Consider the following 15,640-nt stretch of genomic DNA (forward strand, 5'->3'; position numbering starts at 1 on the left):
TTAAATTGTTCATGGTTTAGCTACTATAAGACTTAGAAAGTGATATCTGGGTCAAAATATTGATTCTAGTGTCAAGTTTGGCCAAAAATTACAACCCAATATTATTGGATCTCCCACTTCTTAAATGAGAATTTTCTAGGATTTAGATACGAGAGAATTGAAGATGGAAGGATCAAAAGCTAGAAACATCTAGGAACAAATAAACATTATAAATAATACATGTGTATATATGTTATCTAAAGAAAATTTAGATAGATTCTTAAATATATGACCTATACAAAATTAGCTCAAATATAAGCACATTACATGCCTAATACAACACAATGGCATTGACCTAGAAAATATATGATCAAATGTCAAAATACTAAAGTTCAATAATAGTAATATTAGTCACTTAATTGTAGGATTACAAGATCCCATATTACAACATTTCAAAGAAACCAATTTAATAAGAATCTTAATCTACTATGATGTGACAACAATCCAACATTCTCAACCTCTAATTAGCATCTCCATGATTTTTTCTAGTTCCGCCAATGATGATAAAAATATTGAACCATGTGATACCCTCAAACTAGCCCCTAAAATACTAGGAGTATCTATATATGTATACAAGATAGCATCAACTAGCTGGTTGAGGTTTCAAATGAAGTGTTGGGGGAGAAATTAGACCTATTTTAAGAAACTCCATGGCCATGATGCTAGGGATACTTGGCTCTTCATGAAATGCTAGAATAATTGTACCCTTCATATGTTCAAGGTTGATTTTGTGGTGGATGAGAGCCTCATGATTGAGGTTAAACAGATGCTTATGCAAGGAAGGAAATTTTACAAAGATAGGAAAGATTTGGAGGAAGACTTTGATATTTTTTTCCTGAAGAATGAGAGGGCAAAAGTCTGTTGCATGATCGATGGTGGTTACAATCATGAGGACCTAAAATCCCTATAGGTAGATGTGGCTAAACCTATTATGAGGTACATTACTCTTGATAGGTGCATTACTCTTGATAGATGCTACAAAAGTTTTTTTACCTATCATTTCACTGTTCTCAACCATTTTAAGCATGATAGGTGCATTTTGATTCCATTTTATTTTCTATCATTTCTATGTAATTATGTTAATGCTAACCTAAAAATTAAGAGTTCCCCTATTCTCCATTAGGGTTTAATTCTCATAATTGTTAAACATGCCAAATCCCTTAAGATTAAATCCCATCCCTTGACCTCTAGAAAGAAAAATATTCACTATTCCCAAAATGTTCATTGGCACTACACAGAAGAGTCATTGGATTTTGAAACCTCTAATGAAGATGCCTTCCACTTGGGATCCCATAAAAATAAATCATATTCTAAGAATAAGGGTTTTATTTTTGAAAAGAATGTGTTTGATAAGGATGATTCTGATTATGCCCTCTTTCATGAGTTTGTTCCTAAATCTGATAGCTTGGTCTTAGGTAAAAGGGGTAAAGTCCCTATGCCCCCATCTTCAAATGAAAATAATAGGATTTTTGATCTGGGAGTTGCCTGTAGTGTGAAAAGAAAAAACCCTCACCTAGTGAATTATTAAGGAAATAAGTGCCCAAGAAAAAAGTGGCTAGAAGTCCCACTAGGATTGTTGGGGATCAATATAATCTGAACTTTCATATTAAAATTCTACTTGAGATAGATAAGGCTCCTCTATGATATAATCTAAACTTTCATAGTAAAGATATAGGCTCCTCTACGATGGAATTTGGGGATGGAGAAGTTGTGGTTATGGTGGATATGAAAGGATACACTAGTTTCTTCAATTAGATAGTCTCAAAGATATCTGGTTTAGAAAACATGATCAATAACCTTTCACCAGGGTAAAGTATCTTGAACTCCCCCTCCTTGGACAACACGAACAACCTACTTGAGCTCAATCAGAAACTCATGATGGATGTCAAATCCATGAAGAATGATCATTAAGAAAAACAAATGAACCTGGAGGTAGCTATGGATAAGGTCAATGAGAAGATGAGAAATGTCATTGCAGTGAGCAAAATTTCCATGACCAATGGCACAAAGGTCTTTTAGAGGCGAAATGAAAAATCTCAATCTCTTAATGTTTCCCCTTCGACCACTCATGCTTCCCCCTCAATTTTAGTTTGCGGCAAAGGAGAAGTGAAGAATTCCATCTTGAAAGGAAAGCTGTTGACTAATTAGGGACCTTTAGGCCACACTTGTAGTAGGAATAAGCGTAGGTAGGTCAAAGCTGATGATATGAACGAGCTAGCCAATATCAATAGGGCTTTTATTGACAAAACTATTAAGATTGTTTAACTGCTGAACAAAATTGTTTAATCTCTGTATTTTTAGACCCTATTTTATGTTATTTTTGTTTCTATTGGCCTACTATGGCTTCATTTCTAGCTTGTCTTTAATGACTATTTGTTTGTGTATGGGTTTCGGGTCCTTGTAAAACCTCTTTTACACTAATAAAACCCTAGATACAATGAATCTAATAGGATAATAAGAAAGAGTTGATAAAAATCAAAACTAAGATGTCAAAGTGTGATTACAATTATGTATTGTGATAAGGAGTTTTCCCCCATGTATAATGAATTATACTTAATAATTCTCTAATAATGGTGGAAAGATTTGAATATTTCCTTTTAATATCATACCACAAATCCATAGAAAGAATTCATTGTTAGAAGTGGATCACATCTTAATCAAAGTTGTAATTGTGTCCCATATTCATTGCTAGAAGTGGATCACATCTTAACTAGCATTGTAATTGTATCAGAATTTTTTGTATTTCTTTAAATTATTTATAATTATCTCACATGTTCAAAAGGGAGGTTTAAAAATTAATTTTTACAAATATTTTGCATTAAGGGAAAATAGGTTTTGAGGGTGCCAGAAACCCTGTACATCAAGGTTTAAAGGGACATGAAACACTCAGATTTTTCTAGGATCTAGAACCTTTGAAGAAAATTTTGCCATAAAGATACGCAAATAAGATCACCAGACTAGAACAACAGAGTTGGCTAGAACCAACCAAAAGCTAGCACAACCAAAAATAGAAAAAAGTCAGCACCAAACTAGCTAGCAGCACAACCTAAAGCATTAGATGAATTCGATAGAATCCCACATCCAAACATCAAGTATTTTCCATGATCCCCTACCTATATTCAAAAAAATCGGGCACCAAAAGGCTAGTTCGTCCCTTATCCAAAAATAGCTATAGTCTGTGTTGGGCTCTCAAAAACTATCAACATCTAGCCATAAATGATTACATAAGAGAAGCATTAAAAACTGAATCGAAACATAGGAATTTTGAAAGGCTCCTCTAGCCTTCAAGAGTGGGTTTTGAATGGCTCCCACAACCAGAGGGTATATCAAGGCCCTTGCAAACCACAATGGGTTTTGAGTAGGCTCCCAAAACCAACAACAAAATAATTTTTTAGAAAGGTTCCAAAACCCACAAGTTAAAGCTAATAGAGAAAAACCAGCTAAAAATAATCCCCCCTCTGTTAGAGCACTTTTCCACCTCTATAGGAAAAGGACCCACCTCCATAAGGTCTAAAGGGATACAGATCACCAATTGAGCCTTCCAAGCACCAATCAACACCAAAAGGACCAGGGGCACATAACAACCACACCCACACATAGAAGATCAAAGATTAAAAAAGGCTCCCAAAGCCTTCACAAGAAATAGAGACCCATAGTAAATAAGAAGCAAATGAACTGATACAACTAGAAAATCCACATCCACAGGATTAGAGTGGTTTGGAATAGTCATTCTGGTTAAGAAACAAGAATAGTTTCTAGCCTCCAAAAATAGGGCAATAAACACCCTTAAAAAAATACATCTTGAAAAGATTGACCAAGCACTCCTTCCCCCCACCAGGATGCTATTCACCTCTATAGAATAAGAAAGGAGGAGGAAAGGAGGATCAAAGGTCCCCTACAAATAAAAATGCCTCTCCAAAGGCAACATACAACCCGAGGGGGGAGAAGAGCCAAAGAACCCTAACAAAGGCTAAGCCCCGATAGATCCACCTGGGTCCCAAACAACACCACTACACCTCACCAGGATTTGGGTAGTGACACATTCGGAGGTCACGGTTAGACCAAGAGGGAGGGAAGCAATGAGGAACCCACAACTACAAAGGGGCAGCAAAGGGTAAGCCACAAAAGGCCAAATCTCCCACCACCAAGCCTCCTTCTTGACTAGGCCTGCATAGAGAAACACTAGCCACTTCACCGAGTCTCCATCGAACCAGAATCCAATCTTGCAACTTCTTCTAGATTTTCAATTATGGCCACCCAATAAAAAACAAGAAGTGAAGGAGTGGGCCAAGATGAAACAAGGCATAGACATGCCATCACCGTTGCCATCTTCTGTGTCTTCAGTGACCTCCTCTAAAACCCTAGTTCCACTCCTGCGTCCCCTCCCGCTCCCGCTTGCCATTTTGATTTTAAAAAGAAGTGCATTGTTGTTTCAAAAGGTTATTTTTGGTTATTCTATGCATAATAATGTAATTACTTTTTACAAATATTTTTGATTAAGATAAAATGGGTTTTACACGGACCTAAAACCCAAATCTAGAAATAGAAAATCTAAACAGTCTAAAGTCAATGTCCCAACAAAGACAGAAACAAGGGAAACACCCCACAGAGCCCAACTAGAATATAGCAGTAAAACCTGGGCAAGCCTACCAAAAAACTAACTAAGAGCTTCCATAAGCTTAAAATTTTTCTCAATGATATTTTTGTTGATTTCTTTGAGCTCCTCCAAGATGCTCCTTGTGGCAGTTTTCTCTTGGTTCCTACTCCCGGTTTAGGAAGACAGTCCTATAGGCACCTGCATTTTCAATCACTATGGATTTATATCCAGATTTTTCCTTTTAGATTTGGCAGCTGATGGCGGGATGCTACTAATTGGTTGGGATTTATGACCAACAATTTTTGCATTCAAAATTTTGAGACCTTTGGCATTGTTGTTCACATGACTTCTTTGTTGATATCCACAATGGTGGGAACCTACCCACAATATGATGATATCCTATTAGAAGTATATGAAATATTGCAATGGGGAATGAACATGCATTCAGACACACTACCTAGAGTTCACTGCTCAAAACACATAACAAGAAGGTCTAAAACCCTTGGGAAGGCTCACTTCCTTACAAACAGATTGATATTACATCTGAAAGATCATGAAATGAGAAGATAACATCTCCTAATGCCTAGTTATAGTTTTAGTTAAGCACATGACAATTTTAGGTACTTCTTCACTCTTTTTCTCTATTATCAAATGATTAATACATTATTTACACACCACCATGATATCTTACATAGGATTATTATATATATTTATACATAACATCAATTAATTAACCTATCCAAGGTCAACTCAATACACCTAAAATAATTACAATGACATAGATGTTGATCAAATACAAAATATCACATGCAGATTGAAACAATGTTGGCTAAGACATAGCATGGACCAAAACAACCACCTTGAACATGAAACACCTTCAAGAATTATTCCTCAAACATATACAACATGCTACAATTATCATGTCAGTCAATAACATGAAGTATACTACCAGACTAAGAAAATCAACCATAAAGTGCTCAACGATCAATGTGAACCACCAATATGAATACCACACAATCTAGAAACATCCACAAGTAGCATGAATTACCACAACAACATCCACACCAACTCAAACTACTAGAGTCATCAAATAATCATACTGGACCTCAAGAACACTAGCAAAATTGATTGTCAAATTGAAAGATTCACTTGCAGACCTCCAGAACATGAACCACTTGAATTATAGACACACATCAATGTCTTTAAAATATTTTTCACATCCATAGATCAAGATATTACAATTTGGAGCAATGCAGATCAAAATACCAAACACTAGCATCACTAAACAATAGAAAAACTGGCCACAACATCGATACTTAAAATATCACTCAAATCATCATGCCGACCTCTGACACTAGTACTTAAAAAAATAGAGATACCACTCTATAAAGCCTTTAATCCACAATACCCAAGTATCTCAATACAACATAAACCAACAATCTGAATATCATTGCATCATTGCACCAAACAGAGAAAATATGTTGACATCAATGAAAACACATTCTCAATCACTTTCAATTATCTAAAAAGTATATATTTGCAGTACTCAACCAACAATATCCAACATTAACCTCATTGATTTTAGCATAATCCATGATAAGGAGAATAAGCTCCTCATGTAACACATGGTTATCACTATTTTTTACATGTTTATCAAGTCCATGCTCCAAAGAAGAAAGAAGATAAAATGACATAGAAATCTTTCTATCATATCTAAAGTTATTTGGAATAGTAAAATTATATGAAAAAATAATTGCATAATGGCCATCTAAGGTGATGTACCTTACAATGACCTTTGCAACATCAACCAACAAGCTCAACAAATATTTTATGTTATAGCCCCCATTAGCCACCTTCCTTCACTCTGTCTCTTTCAATTCGCTTGTCAAAGAACACAGATAGGGCTTCCTTTGTTGCATTGTGCTCTCTGTAAAATCTCTTCCCATCCATCGACAACCCAATAATTTCTGCAGTAAAAGCCTCATCGATTCTAAATTCTGCTCCATACACCTTAAGGATGCCTTTATTCGAGCCTTCTAAAAAATCTTCCATCTATCTAGGGTCTTGACCATGCAGCTTTTTCATGTAGGGGCCAAGGCCACCATCTAAGATCTTAGTCCATAATTCCTCATTTTGCTCCCAACTCTGGCATGAAGTTAGCTCCATTCTATTTTTGTCTCCTCCCATGTATAGATTACCCTTGTTGTTTATGTGGTTAACCATTTTAAACCAGTTTCCAAACCATAGAACAAAAAACCAGGGGGCTAGGAATAATCTAGAAGCCCTCATGTTGTTTCGATTTTACTTATTACAAGAAGTGGCTTTACTCATGTGAAAGGATGACATCATTAATATTCATCCATTGAGATAAAACAATATCAACAATATCCCTTCATGTTAACTCACACAAGTATATTGGGAAGATTTCCCCTTCCATCCATCACTTGATTTTCTCATATACCACCCCCAAATTGGCTACATAGTCTATAGGTTGGTTAGCTTCCAAAAAACATGGGTAATTTGAATTTCCTCCAGCTTGGCCATCAAGTTGAAATAGTCCTAGATTAAATTCTTAATTATCCAACTAGGAGGAATCTTTTTTATCAAATAACTAATGATGTTAAGAGAGTCACTTTCAAACAATACCTTTTTGTGCCCTCATTCAATAGCAAGTTGAAGCCCAACATAAACAACATTTGCCTCTCCTTTTTACAAATGTTAAATCAAGGATGATGATATAGTATTGAAAATTCAAGGAGTGGATTATTTTTTATTCCTTCCCAAATTTAGATCTTATATTCTCCAACAATGAAGACCTTTTTATAGAACTCACCTATAGTACTAGCCCCTAGAAAGTATCACCCATGTGTCAAATTATTAGATCTATTGAGTAGAAAATTGATATTTATCTTAAAAATGTACTAATCAAAACCTTTATAAATATCTATAAATCATTTAAATTTATCTTAATCGATATTATTAATGAACTACCAACTCTCGTTATATTTAGAATATTCAATATTTTATGTATTTGATAAATTTATATATTGAAGTATTGCTAGATCGTGTTGGATTCTTTCAAGTGTATACATAAAAATACACGTAAAAATTCATAAATTTTGTTTGAACAAATCAAGGTCATTTATTATAATTTGAAATATTAAAGAACTAATCTCTATATAATTTGAATTCTCTACTTATGATACTAATAGATGTTGTGTATGTATATTATTTTTACATCCAAGCAAAAATTTTGAGATGATTTTGCAAAGAAACTTAGGATGTAGGATCTAGTGAACTCACTCTTATGCTCTATTTTTATTTGGATAATTTTTTTTCTAGAATTTTAATTGCACAATGGTTTAAATACTAAATGTTACATCATCTATGCACACTAGGAATGCCTATTAAATTTAAAAAATAAGACAATTTATATTTGTACACAACTCAGGTCTTTGTGGTAGATTTTTATCTTTGGACATGTACAAATTCTAAGATTGAAAGATTTAGATTTATTTTAGTTAACCATTCCACCACATGTGTGTATAACCTATTAGTTGTGAGAGTATTTTAGGTAATTTAGATCACATTAGATGTGCATTAGGGGGTCTCTAGGCCTATTTTGGTGACACTTTAGTTGTCATTCTTGTCAATTGCAACAAGAGGTGATGAGCAATGTTACTCTAATTATAGTGTTGTATCATGTTTTAAAAGAAATTATCAAAATATAATGGTTTCCTTAGTATGGTGGTATGTTTCAAGTGAGGGCATATAAATTTGGTTTATCAATTTTTTTTAATATTAGGATTATATTTTGGTTGATTTGTGTTCATATGATAAACTACATTGAGATTAAAGTATATATAACAAGATTGCAGTATGGTGGTTTCTTGTTCATATCAAGATGTAGATTGATACTTCACACACTTCTACTAAATACTATGCCTTATTTACAAATAATGTTGATAAGAAAGGCATAATTAAAATGTATCATAAAATCTAAATAATTATTCCACAAATTTATTAGAGAAAACTTGTATGTTTTCAAGTTTATCATTGCATATTCTATGGTTCTATTTTCAAAATAAAATTAATTCAAGATAGATTCATAGTAGAAGCATATAAACTTATCTTACTAAGCTATCTCTAATACCATATGTAATGAAAATCCTGTAGCATCACTAATTAAGCTTAGAAATGACAAGCATAATGCATAGGATAAAAAAATGATGTTTATAACACATTATTCTCAACATACCATCTAACAATTAACATAATTAAATTCCATAGTCTACATTAAGATTAAAAATATTCTCTTGATAAGCAAATAAAATGGTGCAATTATATAACAAGACTCATAATCAACATAAGTTCACTCTTTATTCAAGCATTTGGCTTTATATGCTTATACATAAAAGTCTTTTATTTATTGAACCTTTAGCTCCTTGTATGATTTCAATCTCTTGAAACTATGGTGCAAAAATATATCTTTGACATGCTTGATTGTATTTCCTTGACATCATTAGATTTGATTGGTCATTAGGATCCTTGGCTATGATTTTCTTTTGTCATTTTGTTAGGTTTATCCATTAAACCATTCATTTGAAGGAAATTGATGTTCATTTGGTCTAACATTTTAGTCTATTCTTGTAGAAATAGTTTACTTTAGAACATTCTTCAATCTTCCCAATATTATGTTCTATCATTGCACTTACTAATCATTTCTTGGATAGTTATATTCAATCTCTTTTGCACACATCCATTTTTTTTCTGGATAGCCTTGTACAATTGTCCCTTAACCATGCACTTCTAAATCTTCTTTCATTGCTATTCGTTTGTCTTCACTAGATTCCTTTATGAACATTTGAATTCCAGGAAAAAAAAAAAAAAATTCAATATAAAATCAATCAAAAACATGAAAAATTACATACATATATGTATACACACATATACATATACATAAAAGGAAATAAACTTTTCTTAATCTTAATTTAAGCTAATGCGAGGGGATGCATACATATAAGTAACAACTAACATAGATTGAAATAATAGCTAGAGGTGTCGTTAAAAAAAATTCATGTTATTTAAAAAACAAGAAGTAAAATTTGGATGGAATGAAGAAAATCTTTTATATTGTAGTTGGGGAACTAGAGTTAGATAGTCTTTTAATGTGCTTTGAATAAAATATTATGCAAAGACTATCGGTCATTGTTATATATTCCAAATTACATTTACTATACTATACGAAAGGATATGAATACCGAATTAGAAAATTTTGAAAGAAAGAAATGAAAAACAAGAGAAAGTCTAGATATCGTTCAACTTACTGAAAGCTATAGGGGACAGAAAACGAATACCTCCTTTACCAGATTTGAGGTCTGTCCCAAAGCCCCGAAGCGCAAACGTGACGTTGCATCCTCTTTGCTGATGAATAGTCCTGGTTGTTGGACGGCCAGGATAAAAGACTCTTAGAACAAGTAGAGACAAACTACATCTAGACTGTTTGATTGTGCATGTAATGATTATGAATCCCTAGATCATTAGCCAATGTTGTGGGAATAGTGAAATTGTTTGAAAATAAGGTACACTTAAATTAAAGATGCATTGATCACCAAGAAAATCAACAGTTCAGTTGTATAGTACTTCAGTAGCAAATGGGTGTTCTAAAGTGTAATTCTTAGCTGGTCTATAGAAAGTTTAACACAAGATGAGAAACCAGATCCAACAGTCACGCGAAACTAAGATCTCATAATGCCTGAAAATGGTTAGGATAGTCGGGTCAAGCTAAGATCTCTGAAGACCTGACTGTGGCTCAAGACATAGTGCTGGTAATGGAAAGACCTGAAAACCTAACTCAATGATATCTCAACGATAAATGGGAGATCCAAAATTCAAATTCTAACTAACCCATAAAAATTAAACAGAAATTCCTTCTAATTGTCTAAGAGTCTTATAATATCCTGGCCCTTCAAAGAACCAAGTTTCCAAACCTTCTCTGGATCAAACATCATCCAGGATTACCGAGGGTTGTCTCAAAATAACTCATTCATCTACATGCATTCATGTTCAAAATTCTGACTATCTGGTCTCTTACTTTTAGCAGTCTTCTTCTGCATAGTACCTAAACTCCCTTTCAGATTTAGGGACTGTAAGGGGATGCAGTTTGCTGTCGAAGTATCCATACAAAACAAGTGTTTTAGTGCCAAATACATTAATACGAATCAAAGGTTCTGATTAATCTTAGGACATGCATTACGCTGACCCCCATTATAGGGATGGGGATTATATCTATACATTAAGGACAATTGAAGAGAGCCAATGCAAAAATTGTTTTCCCTGCACCACCAATGCATTGCACCCTAAACAATTGATACCTTTCTCGGGAACTGAAATATCTCTACAAAATTTCTTTGAAGTAATTGTGTGTTTACAAAGCCATTAGAAATGGCCTTTTATAAATAAAAATAGACGCGGCAAGCGATAACAGAGCCTTCGCAGCAGTTATAATGAAGTTACAGTGGAAGCAGCCTCTACGCGTAGACGCTGCTTCGAGTGACTGGAGCTGAAATATCTTCAAGAAATTTTAAGAGAAACATAACATGAAAGACAAATAATTAATACAATTTCCTGGATCGTGTGAGATAACGTATAGACGCAGTTTCCTGTCTGAGGACACGATATGAAAATCGAATCATTAGAATTTCATGGACCCTGCGACCTAACGTGTATTCTAACACGCTGCTTCCACTGGAACTTCATCAATGCTCCCTCATTGGTTACCTCGTCTATTTCTTATATACAAAGCCATTTCTAACGGCCAAGTTGCAAACACAATTATTACGAAGATATTTTTTTGAGATATTTGAGAGCAGCGTTTATGACTTATTGAGCAAGACAACGTGAAGAGGCTGCTTCGAGTCTGCTTCGAGTGCAACTTCATTATAACCCACGCGAATATTCCCTCACTGCTCTCCGCGTGGATTTGTTCTATATAATGGTTGAAGGCACACATAATTACTCCAAAGAAATTCAATTTCCAGAGCGAATTGTCTTTTTTTAGTGACTGTGTTGGGAAAACTTCTCTCCAGTGATATTCGAATCCCATATCCCTGTAATAAAGTTAGTTGCCTTAATTGGACTTTCAATAGAAGTTTAAAGATCATCCAGGGAGAAGATTGGTGGAAAGAAGAGACCGGATTTTGAGAATTTAGAGGATGGACACCCGCTGCTGCACCAGTTGATTTTGAGAAAACCCAAATTTTGTAAGGAAGCAAAGGTGTGTGGAAACGCTTCCTATGCTAATCTTGAGGGGACGGTTATGCAACTTTCAACTTAGATATTACTAAGATATCAAGAAATGCACAATAAAGCATAAACAAAATAGCAATGAACACATAACACAGTGATTACCGTGGGGAAACCCTTCTGGGAGAAAAACCCCACCCTCCAAAACTCGCACAATGTATTATCAAATCAAGTTGATTACAATACACTTGCAATGCAAGTTCTTACAGGAGTGCATCACCACAACTCAAACTCAGAGAGACTCCTACTAGCATCCAGTCTTGCAAAAAACTCAATTGTCAAACTCCTCCCCAAGCCCTCCTTTTATAGTGATTTTACAACCTGGAAACCACTTGTGGTTTTACAAAACCATGGGCTTAACCACCATGCCATATGGTGCCCATTTTTGACATTTACATTTCCAAAATGGAAAAACAACCAGGTTAAAATAGTAATCCCGTCCATAATTTTGTCCCCTAGCTTAGACCCTCTTAAAAGTCACAAAATGACTCATTAAGGCTCTAAAAATGGCCCACCTATATTCTACTATGGACAAGACTCATTTTTAACAACTCACTAACCATTTTCCAATGCCTAAACATGTGGAAAACTACCTCAAACAAATTCTGGAATTTTCCAAAAAAAGACTGCAAGGTTGAGACACATGTTTCTCAACAAACTTAACTCCAGTGATTTTGAATGATGCTTGGTCCAGAGAAAATTTGGAAACTTTGCTCTTTGAAGCACCCGGATACAAGACTCTTAGAACAATCAGAGAGGATTTCAGTATCCCTACAACCTGGATTACTATCAATTCCCATTTTTGTGCTAGGATCCATTGTCCCTGTTCTGCTTCTGGGTTTTTCCACTATTTATTTAAATATTACATCTTTTAATGATCAAAACAGTTAAGTGATTGAGGTGTAGTAGATAATTATCCTAACAATTAAGTTATTCAAGGGGATAAACCGTTATCTTATTTTTATTAGTCAAGTCCTGAAATTAAATAATATTTTAAAACAATTCTCTTAAACAAAGATCAAATCCAAACTCCGCATATGCAAATTTGAAGAGTTAATGTTTTTGTCCTAATGTCTCTGGTTGTTCTTAGAGTCTTATATCCTGGTCCTTCCATAACCTGGAATACTGAATCCTATCAGCAGCTATCGACAAAGAAGATGAAGTCACTTTTCCGCTTCAGCAAATCTATTAAAGGTGTGTCATTTTCTATCCACTAATTGCTTTTGATGAGTTGACCGATTTCTAGTGTTTTTTCTAATACTGTATTCTTATATTTGGGAATCTAATGTAAGTACAAGTGACTCGGAATATACAAAACATACAGTTTTTAACTCTGAAATGGGAGAAACGTTGTACATTTTTGTTATGAGTAGTGATTAATATTAAATATTATAAATACTGGTTTTAGTCCTATGGGGAAAGCCCAAAACATCTTTATTTGAATCTTTATGGAAGAACCATCTTATCTTTTTGTTTGAATTTTTAAAGGATGTCTTTATTTGTTCAAGGAGGGTGGCCTTTTCATGCAACTCTAACATTTGGATTTTATTGTAAGTATGGAACTTCCTTTCAAGGTTCTAGCTTGGATCTATTTATTTTAACTTTTTTTTTTTAGAAATATGAATATTTATTAGAAGTTCATCATAATTCATTGGGTTCACATTCAGGTACTTTTTGTTAGAGCATTTTAATTAGGAGTTATGTTTTTTTGGCTTAAGTTCACTTAGAGGCACTTCTAGTTAGCTTTTTTAGCTTGTAGTTAATTTTATCTAGCTCTTCATACTAGCTCTTTTAGTTCTCCTAATTATAGGTTATGTCTTCTTTGTGCTTTCTATATAAGCACTCATTGTACACTGTATATTCATTTAGTTATTAGATAATCAAATATGATTTATATTTCTGGATCAATTGTCTTTTGACCACCATAGGTATTTGCTTCTCTATTGTTTTGTGATACGTGTTTGATTGTAGGTGATCTTCATGAGTTGTGGGGTTGAGCAATCAACTCTAATATGATATCAGAGCTGATGTGCAATTCCTTGTCCAATTTTTTGCATAGTTTCCTATGTCGACATTTTCTTGTTAGCTGAAGATGCTTTGCATGGCATGAACGGTGGTGTTTTTGATGCCCTTTGATCTCTTTCAATGGAGATTTTGGTGGGCCTTTACCATCTTCACCTGGCATATTTATTTTCACGTAGATTTTGTGTTTCCTTTGCATGTAGCCTTGACTTGGGTTTTTATTGGTGTGTGTTGACATTTCCTTGCCTTGACTTTTTTTTATTTTTTTATTTTTTTATTTTTTTCAGGCTAAGCACTAATTTTTTGAGTTCTTGTGGTATTTTTCATTGGTTGCACCACTTACAGTCTTGGAAATTCAAGGAACTTCTTTGCCATTGGCTTGCTATATCTTGGTTGTGTTTGGATATTTTCCATGGCTCTACATGTTCTTGGCCTTTTTTCCCATGTGAGATGTGCAAGTTTTTACCATTTGTTAATTGGTGTTTGTGGGCTTGTCTCTCCTATTGACATGTTCTTTTTGGATGAAGGAGTTTCTTTATTTATGCAATAAGCATCGGTTCATTTCCAAAGTTTGACGTGCGTTGTAATCTCTGTGGAATGTGCTTACCTATGGGAGATTGACTTCCTTTTGTGCTTGATCTCTATTATTCCTTTCATAGAAATTGATAGCTTGCATGTTTAGGTCGGCCTTTTTTTTTTTTTTTTTTTTTTTTTTTCAGTCAATGGCATCATGGTCCTTTATGCACAATATTTTTTGATGTCAATGAGCCTCTTTTTTGGTTTTGGATTGCTCATCTTTGCATGCAATGTGGTAGCTGTGACTCTTTCTCCACTTTCATGCAAAGATTTTCATTGGCTCAATGGCTTCTTTTGCATATTGAGGGGGTCAATTTTTCATGCTTGGCCATGTGGTGTGCTATTTTTGGCAAGACGACAGTTTTTTTTTGGATATGTGTTGCTAGTTGGAACTTGTTCACTCAATCTTTTCTATGGGGGGCTTTTTTTTTTTCCTTTGAATAGTTTTAAACATCCTTTTCATGTACTTGTTTTCCTGTAGATACACTAAGATATATTAATGCTCTTGTGTATGGTTTTTGGAGATTTCACACATTCTTTTGTGCCATTTTTTGTAAACGCACTTTATTATAAAGTGCCATGAAGGTTGTGTAGTGCCTTTTATTTTTCCATTACACCTTTGTTCGGTGAGTGTCCCTCCACGATGACATCTAATCCTAGTGATTCTTGTCCCATGTACGTGTGCATTAGTTGCATGCCCTTTTTCATTTACACATACTTTCTTGAGCACATTCAGATTCTTCATTATGCACTTGATGGTGACACGTAGTTTTAGACGATCTATCATGCCTCTCATTTGCTAACATTATGGGGGGCTTTCTACTATTGGTGCTAATGCTTCCTTGGTTTTATTGTGGAGTTAGACACTCTTGCATTCTAGTCTTGTGGAGGTTACCATCCATCTTTTGTTGTTGATAAGAGTTCTTTACAATATTGACACCTATATTTTTGATTAATAGTTTACTTTTACATGATCAAGTAGTGTCGTTGGGGTCACTCATGCATATTATTGTCTTCTTAATCCTAATAATCATCTTTCCATAAGAGGAGGTTCTTCATTTATAATTATAGAAGTTACCATTCAAAAGTTTTTTGTAACTT

The sequence above is a fragment of the Cryptomeria japonica genome, chromosome 4 (genome assembly GCF_030272615.1).
Source record: "Cryptomeria japonica chromosome 4, Sugi_1.0, whole genome shotgun sequence".
NCBI classification, from domain to species: domain Eukaryota; kingdom Viridiplantae; phylum Streptophyta; class Pinopsida; order Cupressales; family Cupressaceae; genus Cryptomeria; species Cryptomeria japonica.